This window comes from Scyliorhinus torazame, chromosome 5, assembly GCF_047496885.1.
Source record: "Scyliorhinus torazame isolate Kashiwa2021f chromosome 5, sScyTor2.1, whole genome shotgun sequence".
NCBI lineage: Eukaryota > Metazoa > Chordata > Chondrichthyes > Carcharhiniformes > Scyliorhinidae > Scyliorhinus > Scyliorhinus torazame.
The window spans coordinates 303030211-303050645 of record NC_092711.1 but is presented as its reverse complement, the minus strand read 5'-3'; the positions used below and the strand labels follow the sequence as shown (position 1 = coordinate 303050645).

At 49.8% G+C, this 20435-nt stretch overlaps 1 long non-coding RNA gene across 1 annotated transcript; it reads left to right on the top strand.

Moving 5' to 3' along the window:
* Positions 1-2798: 2798 nt before the first annotated feature.
* LOC140422807 (uncharacterized) lies at positions 2799-20096 on the top strand. Its single transcript, XR_011947617.1, has 2 exons — positions 2799-3013; positions 19344-20096. It is a non-coding gene; the product is annotated as an uncharacterized lncRNA (long non-coding RNA).
* Positions 20097-20435: the final 339 nt, after the last annotated feature.

The following is a 20435-nucleotide window of genomic DNA, read 5'->3' as shown; positions in this document are numbered from 1 at the left end:
GCGAATTGGCGCCATCGGCGCCGGCATGCTTGGCGCGGCACCGGTCGCGGGCGGCTCTACGCGGCCGGTCTGCCGATTCCCGGCCCGGGATGGGCCGAGCGCCCACAGTTAAAACGCTGAGTTCCACCGGCGCCGTCCACACCTGCTCGCAGCCGGCCTGAACTCTGCGTGCAAAGGTCGAGTGGCGGGCTGCGGGGGGGCGCGGCGGCGGGGGGGGGGGGGGGTGGCGGAGGGGGGGCTCCGACCCCGGGGGGGGGGGCCTCCGATGCGGCCTGGCCCGCGATCGGGGCCTGCCAATTGGCGGGCCGGCCTCTCTGTCCCCCCGGCCTCTTTTCCTACACGCCGGCCCCTGTATTCCTGTGCCATGTTGCATCGGGGCCGGCGCGTTGAAGGAAGCCACCGTGCATGCGCGCGATAGCGCCGGCGCCACTGCGCATGTGTGGATCCCGGGGAGCCCAGTTCCCGCCGGGATCGGCAGCTGGAGAGTCATGAACCGCTCCAGTGCCGTGCTGGCCCCCTGTAGTGGCCAGAATTACTCCTGGCAGCGACCTTTTCACGCCATCATAAAACGTGATGGCATTTACGACAGCGTGGACACTCTGCCGCAAGATGGGAGAATCCCGCCCACTGTCTCTAAAATACATTGATAAAATTAGCATCCTAGTATCAGTGGGCACTGGGGGCAGCATGGTAGCACAGTGGTTAGCACTGATGCTTCACATCGGCAGGGACCCGGGTTAGATTCACCTTTGGAAAGGCTCCTGGAGAAGGTGGAGGACCTAGAGAGTAGGTCCCGCCGGCAGAACTTCAGAACAGTCGGGCTCCCGGAGGGGTCCAAAGGAGAGGTTGCTGGGGCAACATAGCGGACATGTTCGAGAAGCTGCTGGGGGATGGAGAATTCTCCCGACCCTTGGAGGTACACAGGGCTCACAGAGCACTCGCGAGGAAGCTGCGAATGGGAGACCCCCCCGAGGGCAATGGTGGTGAGATTCCACAGGTACTTGGATAAGGAGCGCATTTTACAGTGGGCCAAACAGACATGGAGCTGTAAATGGGACAACAGCATCCTGCGGCTCTATCAGGACCTGAGTGCGGAGGTGGCCAGGAGAAGAGTGGGCTTTAACCAGATCAGGTCGACCCTTTTTAAGAAAAAAGTGAAGTTCGAACTGCTGTATCCGGCCTGCCTCTGGGTCACGTATGAAACCCACATAAAACAACACTTTTATTTTGTGTCGCCTGAGGAAGCGCTGGACTTCGCGAAAAGGAAAGGACTGGTGGTGGACTGAGAATTTTTGAACTTTGCTGCAATGTTCATGTTTAAAACATTTTCTCGTTTTTCGATTTGTGGACGCTATTTGTAATGCCTTCTGTATTGATTTGGGGCCAGTTGCAGAGCTGAGTCAGTTAAAGTTTACATTTGCACTGTTGGGTGATGGAGGTGTGTTTGTTTAGAAGTTGGATCTCTTGCTTGATCTTTTCTTTGTTTAGCGTTTTTTTCCCTATTTTTCTGTCGGGCAATTGTTTTGGGATTGTTTGTCATTGGAATATGTATGTATGAGCGGGGGGGAGGGAACAATAGGTGGGAGAATTTTTGGCGCCAGGGATGGGGGCCACCAAGCTAGCTGGGCAGCTAGCTCAAGAAAGTGTAGTGGGGGGTGAGCAGATGTTAGGCTTATCAAAGGGGTCAATTTACATTGTGCTGTTACTAGGGGGTAGAGGGGGGGAAAATGTTCTGCTGGCAAGGGAGGGACTGTGACTGAGGGACAGAGAGGAGATCGGAGGCAGAGGCTGCCTGGGGGCGGGCCGGTGGAGGCGCGGAGAAAGGGGATGGCTGATCGGCGAAGGTGGAGGAAATGAGTCCCCCAACTAGGCTGATTACCTGGAATGTACGAGGGCTCAACTGGCCGGTCAAGAGGGCACGCGTGTTTGTGCATTTGCGAGGCCTGAAAGCGGACGTGGTAATGCTGCAGGAGACGCACCTTAGAGTATCTGACCAGATTAGATTGAGAAAAGCTTGGGTCGGTCAGGTCTTTCACTCGGGACTAGACTCGAAGACTAGAGGGGTCGCGATCCTGATCAACAAGCGGGTGGTGTTTGAGGCGGGTAGAATAGTTTCGGATGTGGGAGGCCGGTACATTATTGTCAGTGGGAAATTGGAGGGGGTGCAGGTGGTATTAGTAAATGTGTATGCACCAAATTGGGACGATGTGGATTTCATAAAGAGGATGCTGGGGACGATACCGGACCTGGACTCGCACAGGTTGGTCATGGAAAGGGACTTCAATACAGTTATGGACCCTGGCTTAGACCGGTCAAGCTCAAAAACGGGCAGGGTGCCAGCAATGGCAAAGGAACTAAGAGGGTTCATGGAGCTGATGGGGGGAGTGGATCCATGGAGGTTTGGGCAGCCGAGGGTGAAGGAGTTCTCCTTCTACTCACAGGTGCATAAAGTGTACTCCCGGATTGATTGATTTATTCTGAGCAGGGCTTTACTGGCAGGGGTGGTGGACACGGGGTACTCGGTGATCACAATCTCAGACCATGCTCTGCACAGGGGCTGGTTTAGCTCACTGGGCTAAATCGCTGGCTTTTAAAGCAGACCAAGGCAGGCCAGCAGCACGGTTCAATTCCCGTACCAGCCTCCCTGAACAGGCGCCGGAATGTGGCGACTAGGGGCTTTTCACAGTAACTTCATTGAAGCCTACCCGTGATAATAAGCGATTTTCATTTTCATTTCATTTCACCTGCAGGTTAGTAAAGACAGTAACCAGCGCCCGCACTGGAGGTTAGACGTGGGACTTCTAGCTGACGAAGGGGCGTGCGAGCGGCTGAGGAAATGTGTTCAGAACTACCTGGAAGTCAACGACACGGGGGAAATTTCGGCAGCGACGGTCTGGGAAGCATTGAAGGCGGTGTTTAGAGGGTAGCTGATCTCGATACGGGCCCACAGGGAGAAGGTAGACAGGGCAAAGACGGACCGACTGATCAAGGAGATACTACAGATCGATAGGAGGTACGCGGAGACCCTGGAGGCAGGGCTTTTAAGGGAACGGCGGAGGCTACAGGTGGCGTTCAGCTTGTTAACCACAGGGAGGGCGGTGGAGCAGCTGAGAAAGGCAAGGGGGGCAATATATGAGCATGGAGAGAAGGTCAGCAGAATGCTTGCACAGCAGCTCAGGAAGAGGGAGGCAGCCAGGGAGATAGGGAAAGTAAAGGATGGAGACGGTGGGAGACTCAGCAGGGGTGAATAAGGCGTTTGAGGAGTTTTATAGTAGTCTGTACAGGTCGGAACCCCCAAAGGGCCGGAGGGGATGAGGCACTTCTGAGGGGGGCTGAACTTCCTGAAGGTGGACGGGGAGCTGGTAGAAGGGCTGGGGGCCCCGATCGGGTTGAAAGAGATAGAGCAGGGTCAGAAAGCCATGCAGTCGGGTAAAGCCCTGGGGCCGGACAGGTACCCAGTGGAGTTCTAGAAAAGGTTCTCTGGGATATTGGGGCTGGTGATGATGAGGATGTTCAATGAGGCAAGGGAGGGAGGGATGCTGCCGACGATGTCACAGGCCACGATTTCGCTGATTCGGAAGCGGGACAAGAACCCGGAGCTGTGAGGGTCCTACAGGCCGATATCCCTATTGAATGTGGACGCCAAACTGCTGGCCAAAATGTTGTCCTCCAGGATCGAGGATTGTGTTCCGGACGTTATTGGGGAGGACCAGACAGGGTTTGTTAAAGGTAGGCAGTTGGTGGCCAATATAAGAAGGCTATTAAACGTGATCATGATGCCACCGCAAGGTAGGGAGGTGGAGGTAGTGGTCGCAATGGACGCAGAGAAGGCCTTTGATCGAGTAGAATGGGAATACCTGTGGGAAGTGCTGGGACGGTTTGGATTTGGGCATGGCCTTATTGACTGTGTCAGGTTGCTGTATCAGGCTCCTGTAGCGAACGTACGGACAAATAGGACAACATCGGACTATTTCAGGCTGCATCGGGGCGAGACAGGGATGCCCCCTCTCCCCATTGTTGTTCGCGTTAGCCATAGAGCCGCTGGCAATTGCACTGAGAGCTTCAAGGGGCTGGTCCGGTGGGGGGGGGGGGGGGGGGGGGGGGGGGGGAGGGGGGAGGGGGGGGCGAGCACAGAGTCTTGCTTTACGCAGACGACCTGCTCCTGTATGTATCGGACCCAATAGAGGGGATGGAAGAAATCATGAGGATTCTGGGGGAATTTGGCCGGTTTTTGGGGTATAAACTAAATATGGGGAAAAGTGAGATGTTTGCGGTCCAGGCGAGGGGACAGGAGAGGCGATTGGGGGAGCTGCCGTTTAGAGTAGTACAGGGGAGCTTTAGGTATCTAGGCATCCAAGTGGCGCGGGAATGGGAACGGCTGCACAAACTAAATCTGGCCCGACTAGTAGACCAAATGAAGGACGATTGTCGGAGGTGGGGCCCGCTCCCGTTGTCACTGGCTGGGAGGGTGCAGACGGTGAAGATTTTAAAAAAATAAAAAAATTTAGAATACCCAATTCATTTATTCCAATTAAGGGACAATTTAGCGTGGCCAATCCACCTAGCCTGCACATCTTTAGGTTGTGGGGGTGAAGTCCACGCAAATACAGGGAGAATGTGCAAACTCCACACGGACAGTGACCCTGAGCCGGGATCGAACCTGGGACCTCGGCGCCATGAGGCAGCAGTGCTACTCACTGAGCCACCGTGCTGCCCTGCAGACGGTCCTCCCGAAATTCCTGTTTGTGTTTCAGTGTCTCGCCATCTTTATTATACTGTTGTTTTTTAAATGGGTCAACAGAGTGATCACTGGCTTTGTATGGGTGGGCAAGATCCCACGAGTAAGGAAGGTGATGCTTGAGCGGAGCCGGGGGGAGGAGAGCGGAGCTGCCAAACTTTAGTAACTACTATTGGGCGGCGAATATAGCCATGATCAGGAAGTGGGCGGTGGGGGGAGGGTTGGCATGGGAGCGTATGGAGGTGGCTTCATGCAAGGGCACCAGCTTGGGGCGTTGGTAATGGCGCCTCTGCCGTTCCCACCGGCACGGTACTCCACCAGCCCTGTAGTGGTGGCAACCTTGAGAGTCTGGGGGCAATGAAGGTGACATGTGGGAGCAGAGGGTGCATCGGTTTGTTCTCCAATCTGTAATAATCACCGGTTTGCCCCGGGATGTATGGACGGGGGTTTTTGGAGATGGCAGAGAGCAGGGATTGAGAGGATGGGGGGATACGTTTATAGAGGGGAGGTTTCTGAGTTTGAGGGCGCTGGAGGAGAAGTTTGGATTGGCGAGGGGAAACAAAATCAGGTACCCACAGGTGCGGGACTTCTTACGTAGACAGGTTTCAACCTTCCCGCTCCTACCGCCAAGGGGCATACAGGACAGGGTAGCTTCCAGAGCTTGGGTGGGAGAAGGGAGGGTTTCGGACATTTACAAGGAACCTATGGGGTCAGAGGAGACGCAGACTGAGGAGCTGAAGCGCAAGTGGGAAGAGGAGTTGGGAGGAGAGATAGAGGATGGTCTATGGGCGGACGCGTTGAGTAGAGTCAACGCGTTCACAACATGTGCCAGGCTCAGCCTGATACAATTCAAAGTCGTTCACCAGGCTCACATGACAGTGGCCCGAATGAGCAGATTATTTGGGGTGGAAGACAGGTGTGCAAAGTGTGCGGGAGGACCAGCGAACCATGTCCACATGTTCTGGACATGTCCAAAGCTTAGGGGATTTTGGCAGGGGTTTGCAGATGTCGTGCCCAGGGGATTTTGGCAGGAGTTTGCGGACGTCATGCCCACGGTGTTAAAAACAAGGGTGGCGCTGGGTCCAGAGGTGGCAGTTTACGGGGTGTCAGAAGACCCGGGAATCCAGGAGGAGAAAGAGGCAGACATTCTGGCCTTTGCTTCCCTGGTAGCCCGGAGACGGATAGTATTAGCTTGGAGGGACTCAAAGCTCCCGAAGTCGGAGACCTGGCTATCTGACATGGCTAGCACTCTCTGTTTGGAGAAAATCAAGTTTGTCATGAGAGGGTCAATGTTAGGGCTCACCCGGAGGTGGCAACCGTTCGTCAATTCTTTAGGGAGAATTAACCGTCAGCAGAAGGGGGGGGGGTTTAGTTTAGCTTAGAGTAGGGGGTTAATGAAGGTGGGACCTGTAAGGGAGGAAGCAGGCTTTTGCACTATGTTTATAGATTCATGTACATTGTTTATTTTGTTGTTGTAAAACCCAAAATACCTCAATAAAATGTTTATTAAAAAAAAAGATTCCTGACTTGGGTCACTACCTGTGCGGAGTCTGCACGTTCTCCCCGTGTCTGCGTGGGTTTACTCCGGGTGCTCCGGTTTCCTCTCACAGTCCAAAGATGTGCAGGTTAGGTGGATTGGCAATTCTATATTGCCCTTAGTGTCCAGGTTAGGTGGGGTTGCGGGAATAGGGTGGAGGTGTGGGCTTAAGTAGGGTGTTCTTTCCAAGGGCCGGTGCAGACTTGATGGGCTGAATGGCCTCCTTCTGCACTGTAAATTCTATGATTCTAACCCTGGATATCGAGCAAGATACGACATTGGGTAAAGAGAAAAAGGGAGGCATACCGTAACAGCCTCCCCAAACAGGCGCTGGAATGTGGCGACTAGGGGCTTTTCCCAGTAACTTCATTTGAAGCCTACTTGTGACAATAAGCGATTTTCATTTTTCATTTTCATATGGCAGATTTCGTGAGCTGTAAACTGCAGAAGCCTGAGAGGAGTATCGGAAGTGCGAGAGGGAAATAAAAAGGAACTTCGGAGAATATAAAGGGGACATGAAAGGATACTGGCAGGTGAAGTAAAGGAAAATCCTAAGTTGTTTTACAAGTACATTCAGGGTAAAAGGACAACAAGGGAAGGAGTAGGGCCCATTAAGGACCACAGTGGCAATTTGTGTGTGGAGCTGGAGGATGTGGGTAGTGTTCTATACTTTGTGTCACTAGTGAGATGGTCAATGTGGGTATAGAAATCAGGGCGAAGGATTGTGATAATTCTTTCTGAATTTGGCAGAGAGGAGGTTGTGAGCAGTCTGGCTAAAAGTCGATAAATCACCAGAGTATCCCAGGCTGTTGAGTGAGGAAAGAGAGGAAATAGTAAGGGCATTGACAATAATTTTTAATTCCTCTCTGGCCACAGGGGAGGACTGGATGATAGCCCTTATTCAGTGTTGGGGCCCTTGCAGTTTGTGGTTTATATAAATGATTTAGGAGGGTTGATCAGTAAGTCCGTGGATGATACGGACAGGAGGATTTAGATAGGCTGGCCAGATGGACTGATCAATGGCAAATGGACTTCAATCTGGAGAAGTGTGAGTGCTGCATTTGGGCAGGGCAAACGAGGCAAGGAAATACATGATGACTGGCAGGACCCAGGGAAACACCAAGGATCAGAGAGATTTTAGTGTGCATGTACACCGGTCCCTTAAGGTGGATAAAATGGTTCAGAAGGCATATGGTATACGTGTCTTTATTAGACGAGGCATAGAGTTTAAGAGCTTGGGGGTTACATTGGAACTGTATAAAACGTTGGTTAGGCCACAACTAGAATATTGTGTGCATTTCTGGATCCATATTAGAGGACAGGTGTGATAGTAATGGAAAAGGTGTAGAAGAGATTTACCAGGATGTTCCTGGGCTGGAGAGTTTTAGTTATGAAGAGACTTGGGTCGTTTTCCTTAGAGCAGAGGAGATTGAGGGGGGGGGGGGGACATGATTGAGATGTGTAAAATTATGAGGGGTATAAATAGAGTAGACAGAAAGAAACTTTTCCACTTGGTCGCACCCTGAGGGTGGTGGGAATCTGGAACCCGCTGCTTAAAAGGGGAGTAGAGGCTGAGACCCTCATAACATTTAAGATGTGCACATACGATGCCAAGGCATACCAGACTATCGGCCAAGTGCTGAAAAATGAGATTAGAATAATTAGGTGGTTTTTTTTGACCGGCATAGATGCGGTGGGCTGAAAGTCCTTTTCTGTGCTGTCGACCTCTATGACTCTAAGACAGACAGAGTTAAGCAATTCCACAACCAATAGATCAGATCTAAGCTCTGTAGTCCTGCCATATTCAGTCATGAATGTGGTGGACAATTAAACAACTCACTGGGGGAGGAGGCTCCACAAATATCCCCATCCTCAATAACAGATGAGCCCAGCACACCAATGCAAAAGACAAGGCTGAAAGCATTTGCAACAACCTTCAGCCAGAGGTGCCCAGAGGAGGATCCATTTTCATGGCTCTGGAGGCCCCCGGCATCACAGATTCTATACTTCAGCCAATTCGATTCAATCCACGTTATATCAAGAAACAGCTGAAGAAAGGGCGGCATGTGGCGCAGTGGTTAGCACTGGGACTGCGGCGCTGAGGACCCGGGTTCAAATCCCGGCTCTGGGTCACTGTCCGTGTGGAGTTCGCACATTCTCCTCATGTCTGCGTGGATTTCACCCCCACAACCCAAAGATGTGCTGATTAGGTGGACAGACCACACTAAATTGCCCCGTAATTGGAAAAGAAAAATAATTGGCTACTCTTTTTAAAAAAAAAAAAAATTTTTTTTTTTTAAAGAAACAGCTGAAGACACTGGATACTTGAAAGACCCTGACAATATTCCGGCAATTGCACTGAAGACTTGTGTTCCAGAACTTGCCGTTCACAAAAAGCAGAAAGGACATATCCAACTCAGTCAATTACTGTCTCATCAGTTTATTCTCGATCCTCAGCAAAGTGGTGGAAAGGATTATCAACAGTGCTGTGAAGCAGCGCTTGCAGTAACCTGCTCACTGCCATTCAGTTTGGGTTCCACCAGTGCCACTCAGTTATTGACCTCATTTCAGCTTTGGACAAACGAGCTGAACTTCAGAGGTGAGGTGAGAGTGACTGCCCTTGACATCAAGTCAGCATTGGATCGAGCATGGCATCAAAGAGCCCTAGCTAAACTGGAGTCAATGGGAAACAAGGAGAAAGAAGGCTCTCTGCTTGTTGGAGTCATAACCACTGCGTCACTGTGCTGCCCTACCACCCCCTTCTCAAGGGCAATTAGGGATGGGCAATAAATGCCGGCCTAACCAGCAGAACTCACATCCCTTGAATAAATTTTTAAAAAATACTTCTTTGCCTCTCGGGTTTGGTGTGAAGCATGCTGTGGCTCGATTCGAAGGAGAACAGGCGAGGTGTCCTGAACAACATTTATCCCTGAACCAACATTGCTCAGAATAGGTTGCCTGATAGTTTATTTTTAAAAAAAAAAATTTAGAGTACCCAATTATTATATTTTTTCCAAATTAGTGGCAATTTAGCGTGGCCAATCCACCTAACCTGCACATCTTTGGGTTGTGGGGGTGAAACCCACGCAGACATGGGGAGAATGTGCAAACTCCACACGGACAGTGCCCCAGGGCCTGATAGTTTATAACGCTGCTGTTCACATATTAGGTCCAAAATATGCTTGCAAAACAACAATTCCAAATTACTTCCTCCACTGTAAATCTTTTTCAAATTTCCCGAGGTCATTGAAAGGCAGTATATAAATGCAAGTTCTTTCTTTAATTAATTATTTATCTTTAAATAACCTGACAATCGAATATGCTTCCACACTCCCAGGGGTTCTTACAATAGGCTGGTTCTTCAGCAGGAATTGCTGTTTAATCAATATGGTTTGGGTTTTCCTTGATGGCTCAGCAATTTGTCTCAGTTATACTGAACAGGGAGGTCAATCCCCAATGTGTGATAAACTCAGATGTGGCTGCAATAGCAGTGATACACGGTTGCACAGTGGTTAGCACTGCTTCTTCACAGCGCCAGGGTCCCAGGTTCGATTCCCGGCTTGGGACACTGTCTGTGCGGAGTCTGCACGTTCTCCCCGTGTCTGCGTGGGTTGCCTCCGGGTACCCTGGTTTCTTCCCACAAGTCCCGAAAGACGTGCTGTTAGGTGAATTGGACATTCTGAATTCTCCCTCAGTGTACCCGAATAGGCGCCGGAGTGTGGCAACTGGGGCTTTTCACAGTAACTTCATTGCAGTGTTAATGTAAGCCTACTTGTGACACCGATAAAGATTATTATTATTGTTATTACAATTTGTACTGAGCACCTCTAGATTATAGAGGAGAAAATTGACAAGTTCCAGTGTCTAATTGCTCTCCGATGATCCATGCCAGAAATGTTCACACCGGGTTACTGAATGAGGATGGGATGCTGTCCACTCACTGTACCCCTGACCACCTCTTGCAATTAGTTTTATGAGCTTTCTGACAAGGTTCACCTCTGTGGAATTGTCACTTTGACAGGACACTTTTCCCCATGGCACTTTGCAGGGCAGTGGCACAGTGGTTAGCACTGCGGCCTTGCAACGCCAGAGATCCGGGTTTGATTCCGACCTCGGGTGACTGTGGAGTCTGCACGTTCTTCCCGTGTGTGCGTGTCTTTCCTCCGGGTGCTCCGGTTTCCTCCCACAGTCCAACGATGTGCAGGTTAGGTGGATTGGCCACGCTAAGTTGCCCCGAGGTGGGGTTACAAGGAAAGGGTGGGGGATTGGGCCCTGGTGGGATGCTCTTTCAGAGGGTCGGCACAGACTCAATGAGGTCAAATGGCCTCCTGCCCTGTAGGTATTCTATGGTTGGGCAAAGTGTTATAACCTGCCTGCTTACCATTGGCTGGGGACTAATGACAATCCCACAATCCTGTGGGAGTATGAGCTTCCCCAATGAGGGGGGCGGAGAAATCATGAGCAGACTCCCTGTATAAATAAAGCTGGCCAGTTTGGAACTAGCAGGAAGGAGTAACATTATTACCATTAAAGGTATTTATAAATGCCAGTTGTTGCTGTTGGGGAACTATGTCTGGCCTTGGCATTCCAGGATCTTTTTTTATTTATTTATAAATTTAGTGTACGCAATTCACTTTTTCCAATTAAGGGGCAATTTAGCGTGGCCAATCCACCTACCATGCACATCTTTGGATTGTGGAGGCGAAACCCATGCAAACACGGGGAGAATGTGCAAACTCCACACGGACAGTGACCCAGAGCCGGGATCGAACCTGGGACCTCGGCGCCGTGAGGCAGCAGTGCTAACCACTGCGCCACCGTGCTGCCCATATCGTGTCTTTAATGCCATAAAATACCCCAAGGTACTCCACAGGAGTGCAACCAAACAAAAACTGGCACTGAGACAAAAAATGGGATATTAGGATAGATGCAAAGGCTTGCTCAAAGGAGGTAGGTTTAATCTTAACTTGGAGGGAGGCTGCAAGGTTCAGGGAGGGAATTCCGGAGCTGCTGCTGAAGGCATGGCCAACAATGATGGGGCAATGAGAATCGGGGATATGCAAGAGGGCAGAATTGGAGGATGGCAGAGTTTCTGAAGCACAAATTGACTGCTTTGATCCTACAAAAGTACTTCATTGGGACGTACTGTAGTCATGGAAGGCACTGCACAACTGCAAGTTTGATTATTTTGTCTTTTGTTATGGATTCTTTCCAAAGATATTGCTTGGGCAGTGGGGCACTTTAAATCCTTCTGCCTTTAATGCTGTCACCTAGCAATGCTGGTAGCCCACTTTCCATTAACACAGTTTACATCCAGAATTAGTGAGGCAGCAAATCTGTCCTACGATAATTCATTCATATATATATTAAGATAATTCTGCACATTCTGACATTGTGTGGAATTCGGAAAATCGGGCAGACAAAATAACGTAGTCTGCAATTTGACACTGAGGATATCCGTCAGCTGCCTGAAAGCGAGGTGGTCCATGGGGGAGATGTGAGCATTGAACTGCAAATCACTGATAGCTGTCAGAACCCATTACCATCGCTTGTTTATCTGGGGTCAACAAGAGGCCACAGAAATGCTGTTAGCAATGAGCACCACATAGAAATTAATTAAAAATAAAGAACAACAGCTGAAAATTTGAAATAAAAATAAAACAGATGCTGAAAATAGTCAGCAAGTATGTGGCTAACTGAAAAGATAAGGACCGGGTCAAAATCTCTGAACTGAACAGGGTGAGTAAACTAAAGGTCAACTTATTTTGTTGCTAATGAACATCTTATGGATGTGGATATCTTCTTTTACTCAATAGAAACATAGAAAACATAGAAATAATAAGAGCAGGAGGAGGCCATTCGACCCTTCAAGCCCGCTCCGCCATTCATTACGATCATGGCCTAATCCCACTTTCCCCCCATATCCTTTGATCCCCTTTGCCCTAAGTGCTATATCTATCTGCTTCTTGAAACCATACAATGTTTCGGACTCAACTACTTCCTGTGGTAATGAATTCCACAAGCTCACCACTCTCTGGGTGGAGAAATTTGATCAATCAATCAATCTGATTGAAATGCTCCATATTAAAATCACGATTGTATCCAAAGTTAAACAAAGAACATACATTTATATATTTCCGGCCTCCAGGCTGCTCCAAAGTGCTTTGCAGCAAATGGAGTACTTCTTCTGAAGTGCAGTCATTGGTGCAAAGCACACAATAAGATCGACAAACAGAGTTGTGATAATGAACAGATAATCTCTCTTAGTGATGTTGATTGAGGGATAAACATTGGGCAGGACACCAGGGAGAACTCCTGCGGTAATACCAGGTATTGCGGTACCAGAGAGAGGAATGACCATTGGCTAGACCGCGAGGTCTACCATTGGGCAATGTACATAGCCCCGCCCTGAGAGGCAGGGTATAAGAACCAATGCCGTCCCAGCAGCCTTCACTTCTGTAACTTCGCTGCTGTGTACAGTTCTATCTGATTAAAGCTGAATCAATATGACTCCACGTGGACTCAAGAGTATTGATTGTGTATCAATTTAATCAGATAAGTACTTTGAAGGATGGATCTCCGCATCAAGCCGGCGTGCCTTCAGCTCAGCCCTCACGCAGAAAACTCTGCCGCGATTTTTAAGCATTGGCAGGCATGCTTCCAGAGCTACCTCAATACGGCTGCCGACACCCCCACGGAAAGGCAGAAAATACACCTCCTACGCTCGCGGGTCAGCCCGGCGATCTACCCCCTGATCGAAGGGGCGGCGAACTATGATAAAGCCATGGAACTACTGGAAGGACACTACATTCGTCCACTTAATCAGGTCTACGCCTGTCACCTGCTGGCAACGAGACAGCAGAGCCCAGATGAGATGCTAGAAGATTTCTACCGGGCACTGATCGTGCTGGGCCAAAACTGCGGCTGCCCAGCGGTGACGGTGAACGAGCACTCCGAACTTTTAATTTGAGACGCTTTCGTGGCAGGTATGATCTCCCCCGACATTCGCCGAAGGCTACTCGAAATGGACACGCTGGGCCTCACTGAGGCCCGGGCCCTGGCAGGATCCATGGATGTGGCGTACAAAAACGCCCTTGTGTACACACCCGCGCGCACCGCGCCCCCCTGGGCTGCGTGGCACCCCGCCGCGGCAGCCCCCCAGACTTACCCGCTTAACCCCCAGATTTACCCGCTAACTCCGCAGGCCTGTGCAGCAAGGCGCCCCGCTACCGCCGCCGGCCAACACTGCTTCTTCTGCAGCCAGGCGAATCACCCGCGCGCGCGTTGCCCGGCCCGCACCGTCACCTGCAAAGGGTGCGGCAAGAAAGGCCACTATGCCGCGGTCTGCCTCGCCCGCGCGGTGAACGCGGTATCCAACCCGACCCAGAGCCGAGCAGGCACCGACGCCCCCTACAGGCACCCCTTCTTCCTGCCCATTTTTCGACCTTACAGCGCCGCCTAGGGGTGACGAAACTGCCTGGGAGGAAGACACCACGTTCCCGGAGTCACTACCGCCGGGGCCCTCACCAGGATCGCCGCCGAAACTTAGACGCTCCAGTAGGACGACCAGGCCGCCCGATCGTCTGATTGCAGCACCATGAAGAAAATTAACAACGCAAGAACTTTCTCCGCAACCCTCGATAGCATGGTACCTGCAATACCTGGTCCTACCATGAAAAGGCGACAGTAATACTGGCCATCACCCCGCTGGCTCTTTTTTAACAGGGGGTGAATATGGTAATACCAGGTATTGCGGTACCAGAGAGAGGAATGACCATTGGCTAGACTGCGGGGTCTACCATTGGGCAATGTACATAGCCCCGCCCTGAGAGGCGGGGTATAAGAACCAATGCCGTCCCAGCAGCCTTCACTTCTGTAACTTCGCTGCTGGGTACAGTTCTATCTGATTAAAGCTGAATCGATAGGACTCCACATGGACTCAAGAGTATTGATTGTGTATCAACTCCCTTGCTCCTCTTTGAATTAGTGCCAGGGACTTTCTACATCCACCTGAAAGAGCAAATAGGGCCTCAGTTTAACAGCTCACCCAAAAAATGGCACCTCTGACTGTGCAACATTCAGTCAGATCTGCACTGGAGCCAAGACCCAATCCCACAACTAAGTCTGGTCTTTTGCGGGGCAGCATGGTGATGTAGTGGTTAGCACGGCTGCCTCACGGCGCCAAGGACCCAGGTTCGACCCCGGCCCCGGGTCACAGTCTGTATGGAGTTTCTCCCCGTGCCTGCATGGGTCTCACCCCCACTCCCAAAGATATGCAGGGTAGGTGGTTGGCCACACTAAATTGCCCCGTAATTGGAAAAAAAAAAGAATTGGGTACTCTAAATGAAAAAAAAATTAAAGACGTTTTACAAATGCAAGTGGTTGTTGTTGTAAGAGAAACCTGGCCCATTGTTACTCTTCCAGGCCTGCAGGCATGCACTGTGGACTTCTGAATAACTAATGAACATGTGCTGAAAGTGAGGATAAGAAAGTATTGGTCTTGTATTGATTCATTTGTGTGAGAATAAACCTTTCAATGAAAGGATTATTCTTCCCAAGATACTTTATCCATAGAGGATATTTTTCATTACAATTCAAGTGCGATTTACGTAAAGAGCATAACAGGCCAATTTAGTTTAACACAGTGTATATCACCCTGATGTCCCTCACTGCGCTCACAATGCAAGTTGTATTTATGATTTATAGTTCTTTTAATACATTTTCTGATGCATGCAGCCGGAGAGAGTTTACACTGGTTTCCAGCACCTCAGTGTACTATGGCAGGAGGGCTTTAGGCCATTGAGCCTTTTGTGTGTCCTCAGCATGTACTTCCAGAAGAACGTTGGAATGTCCAGTCTCCTTGCACTAGGGAACCAGCAAGTTTCAGGCAGACCAAAGAGTCTACTTCACCCGGCTAATTGTCCCCTCAATGGTTAGATCTAGTTTGTCAAGTTGATATCAATGAGATGATCAAGCGTTGTAAACCTGACAGATTATTCTCCCCCTCCTCGTTCAAGGGCTCTCAAGTTACTTGTTGAAAGCCGGACTGGGACCGGTTAATGGCCGTCGATTGCGCAACACGAGTGCTGCCTTCACTCACTGAGGTCAGCTCCTATTCAGCGACTGCTACCAAGAACAACTTGTATTTATTTATTTTGTTAAAATATTTTTATTAGGGTATTTGCAAGTTTTTATAATAATAACAACGACATAAACATGGTACAATAAACATTTCCATCCCCATCACAATCTTCACATACCCCAACCATAAAACAACAATCTGGCCTTCTCCCCCTTTGGAATACTGCTTCTGCTGACATTTTAATTTTCCCCGAGAAAGTCGACGAACGGCTGCCACCTCCGGGTGAACCCGACCATTGACCCTCTTAAGGCGAACTTTATTTTCTCCAGATGAGAAACCCAGCCATGTCCCTAACCCAGGTCTCTACACTCGGGGGCTTCGAGTCCCTCCACATTAGCAAGATCCGTCTCCGGCCTGCCAGGGAGGCAATGGCCAAGACGTCAGCCTCTTTCGGCCCCTGAACTCCCGGATCTTCCAACACTCCAAAGATCGCCACCTCCGGACTCGGCACCACCCGTGTTTTCAATACCGTGGACATTGCCTTAGCGAAACCTGCCAAAACCCTCTAAGCTTCGGGCATGTCCAAAACATGTGGACATGATTTGCTGGGCTTCCCGCGCACCTTGCACCCCAAAAAACTTGCTCATCCGGGCCAGCGTCATGTGTGCCCGGTGGACTACCTTGAATTGTACCAGGCTAAGCCTGGCACATGTTGAGGATATATTAACCCTGCTTAGGGATCCACCCACAGACCCGCCTCTATCTCTCCTAGCTCGTCCTCCCACTTGCCCTTAAGTTCCTTCACCGGAGTTTCCTCCGCATCCAAAAGTTCCTGGTAAATATCTGATACCTTCCCATCTCCCACCCAGGTACTGGAGACTACTCTATCCTGTATCCCCTGGGGTGGCAGTAGCAGAAAGGCCGGAACCTGCTTTCTCAGGAAGTCTCGCACCTGCAAATACCTAAACCCGTTCCGTGCTGCCAATTCAAATTAATCCTCCAAGGCTTTCAAGCTGGGGAAGCTCCCATCTATAAATAGATACCCCATCCTCCTAATTCCTGCCCTTTGCCATCTCCGGAACCCACCATCCAGCCTACCAGGTACAAACCGATGGTTATTATAAATCGGGGTCCAAACCGATGCTCCCTCCACTCTCTATCTCCTCCACTGCCCCCAGATTCTCAGAGCCGCCACCACCACCGGACATGTGGAGTATCGGGCCAGCGAGAATGGAAGAGGTGCCGTTATGAGTGCTCCCAAACTGGTGTCTTTACATGCGCCACCTCCATCCGCTCCCACACCGACCCCTCCTCCACTTCCTAATCATGGCTATATTAGCCGCACAGTAGTGATTGCAAAGGTTCGGCTGTGCCAACACACCCTCCCACCGACTGCGCTCCAGCAACACTTTCTTCACCCGCGGGGTTTTACCCGCCCACATAAAGCCCACAATAATCTTATTCACCCGCTTGAGAAAGGCCCTTAGGATGAAGATGGGGAGGCACTGAAACACAAACAGAAATCTGGGGAGGACCGTCATTTCCACAGTCTGTACCCTCCCCGTAAGTGATAGCGGGAGCATGTCCCATCTCTTAAAGTCCTCTTTCGTTTGTTCTACCAGCCGGGATAGGTTTAACTTGTGCAGTATTCCCGGGCCACCTGGATTCCCAGATACCGAAAGCTCTTCCTTACCATTCTAAGCGGCAGCTCTCCCAGTCTCTTCTCCTGTCCTCTTGCCTGGATCGCAAACATCTCGCTTTTCCCCATGTTCAATTTATACCCCGAAAAATGACCAAATTCCCCGAGGATCCACACAACCTCCCCCATCCCTGCCAACGGGTCTGAAATATACAAGAGTAGGTCACCTGCGTAAAGTGAGACCCGGTGCTCCAACCCCCCCCACCGAACCAACCCTTTCCAGTTCCCAGAGGCTCTTACCGCCATGGCCAATGGCTCTATGGCCAGAGCAAACAGTAATGGGGAGAGGGGGTTCCCTTGCCTCGTCCCATGTGCAGTTCAAAATACCCCGACCTGAGCCGGTTCATACGCACACTCTCTACTGGTGCCTGATAGAGCAACCGCACCCAGTCAGTGAAACCCTCACCAAACCCAAACCTTCCCAGTGCCTCCCACAGGTAATCCCACTCCACCCGATCAAAAGCCTTCTCCGCATCCATCGCTACCACCACCTCTGTCTCCCCTCCTTCTGAGGGCATCATAATAACACTTAAAAGCCTTCGAACATTGGCCTTGAGTTGCCTGCCCTTTACAAATCCTGTCTGGTCTTCCCCTATCAACCCCGGGACACAATCCGCGATTCTTGTGGCCAGTAGCTTAGTCAGCAGTTGGGCGTCCACATTCAGTAGACAAATTGGCCTGTATGATCCGCATTGCTCCGGATCCTTCTCCCGTTTCAGGATCAATGAAATCGAGGCCTGTGACATTGTTGGGGGGAGGACTCCCTTCTCTCTTGCTTCATTAAATGTCCTCACCAGCAGTGGGCTTAATATCTCTGAAAACATCTTATAGAATTCCACCGGGTAGCCGTCAGGCCCCAGGGCCTTGCCCGACTGCATGCCCTCCAGCCCCTCGATTATTTCCTCAATTTCAATTGGGGCTCCCAGCCCTTCCACCAGATCCTCACCTACCCTCGGAAATCTCAACTGACCCAAAAACCCCCGCCGGGGGTTCCGACATATAATTTGCTGTAAAAGTCCTTAAACACCTTATTCACCCCCACTGGGTCCAGGGAACAACTTGTACTTATATAGCACCTTTGAAATAGTGAAAACTCCGAAGGCCCTTCTCAGGAGGCTTAGGATACAACATTTTATTTTTTAAAAAAATATTTTTATTGGCATTTTGCACTTAATACCCAAACTTTGTAGAACAGAAACAACAACAATAATCAACACCGTAACAAATCTACACAGGGATCACAGGCTGTCCCCATGTCTGTGACAATGGTCCCAGTTCTATCTTTTCCCTCCTCTGTTTACATCAGTGTGTATCTTATAGTTTTTCGAAGTGTTCTTATCGGGACTCTTAACATTTAGTGATACGAGTTACACACAGCTTTACATATGTATTTACAACTATTGCCAGGGCTCTATACATCGTTCAGAATTTCTAATTACAGTTACTTTTCTTTAAAATTTAGAGTACCCAATTATTTTTTTTCCAACTAAGGGATAATTTAGCGTGGCCAATCCACCTAACCTGCACATCTTTGGGTTGTGGGAGTGAGACCCACGCAAACACGGGGAGAATGTGCAAACTCCACATGGACAGTGACCCAGAACCGGGATCGAACCCGGGTCCTCAGCGCCGTAGTCCCAGTGCTAACCACTGCACCACCGTGCTGCCCCTAATTACATTTACATCCATTTTGCTGGGGAGGGAAATCCTGTTCCCCCCTCGAGTTCTCAGGAGATTAGACAGGTCCATTCTCCCGGTCTGGCCGGTGTGGGAGCGAACTGAGTCCCCTCCTGTGAATGGCCTCCCTCCCTGGTCCTTCTCTGCTGTATGCAGGCTTCCTTTTATCCAGGTGACGTTCCCTGCCCCCCTTCCTATCCTCCCCTTCTTATCCCCTCCCCTTCCTCCCTTCCTATCAACTACCTCTTCCCCACCATCAGTTGCTGGCCCCCCCGTTAGTTGCTGGTTGTGAAAATGGCCGCATTAAAAAAAAATTTAGAGTACCCAATAATTTTTTTCCCAATTAAGGGGCAATTTAGCGTAGCCAATCCACCTACTCTGCACATCTTTGGGTTGTGGGGGTGAGACCCACGCAGACATGGGGATAATGTGCAAACTCCACACGGACAGTGACCCGGGACCAGGATCGAACCCGGGTCCTCGGTTGAGTGAGGCAGCAGTGCTAACCATTGTGTCACCATGCTGTCTGTGAATAGGAATGTAAAGAGGTTTTTGAACTTCTTCGACGTGTCGTGGAATCTCTCTTTATCGAAAATGTTATCTTGTCTAGTTGCAGGAACTCGGCCAGGTATGAGAGCCACTCGAGGCTCCAGGTGGGAACTCCAACCATCAGTCAGTGGGGAAAGACATCTGTTCAAGTGCACATCATAGGAAGAACAGAGTCAATGATCACACAAAGAGACCGATTTCAGGGTTAACGTTCTGAATCGGATGCATGATTAATGTCTGCCATTGTTACCATTGTCAATGAATCTTGAATTTCTGTTACCATTAACATCGTCAGTGTCGGTTCAATTTTTGCGACAGTTAATCTTGTTGATGTCTGTTGAATTTCTGTTACTCTTAACCTTGTCAATCAGATCTATGTTTAAAGTTGTGCTGTGAGTGCATAAGGGGTTTGATATATATTTAAAATGGGGAACCACTCTCCGCTCACTTTCTGAGATCAGTCGCTCTTGTCATAATATGCACTCATGTTCATAATGAGATACAGACAGGCAGTGATGGACACACACAGGAACCAATCACCACACAGAATACAGAACAACCAATCACCAGGCAGGACACTACAGGGTACATTACCAGTATAAAACACACAAGGCAGGCAGGCTCAGTCTCTTCGTACTGGTGATAGCTGTAGCAACAGTCAGGGTACAATGTACAGTCAGCACCTACTACACATGGCACAGAGCAAGTCTGGGCAAGCCAGACCAAGGTTAGCAAGCTTAGATTAATAGAGTGTCGACCCACAGCGAACTATGTACATTCCTCGGCAAGTTCAATAAAGCAGTGTTGAACCATCTACAGTGTTGGAAGCCTGTTTTCAAGTGATACTGCATCGAGTTGCAGTCCGTGTTAACCCAACATATACAACACATCAGCTCTCTCAGTGAGATTGACTTTGTGATCAATGATGAGTCTCCTTACTTCCCCATCAGCCCCAAATCCAAGCATGTATCAAACAATTGCCTCATTCCCCCTTCAAACGCCTCAGGACTCTGCGATCAAAGGTTCTGCTCACTGATCTGTCCAGAGATTTTTATTACAAGTTATTCAGATCTCCAAATACCAATAAAAATAGAAAATATATTTTAATTTACAATTTTTTATATTTAATAATACAGAAGTGCGAACAATGAAC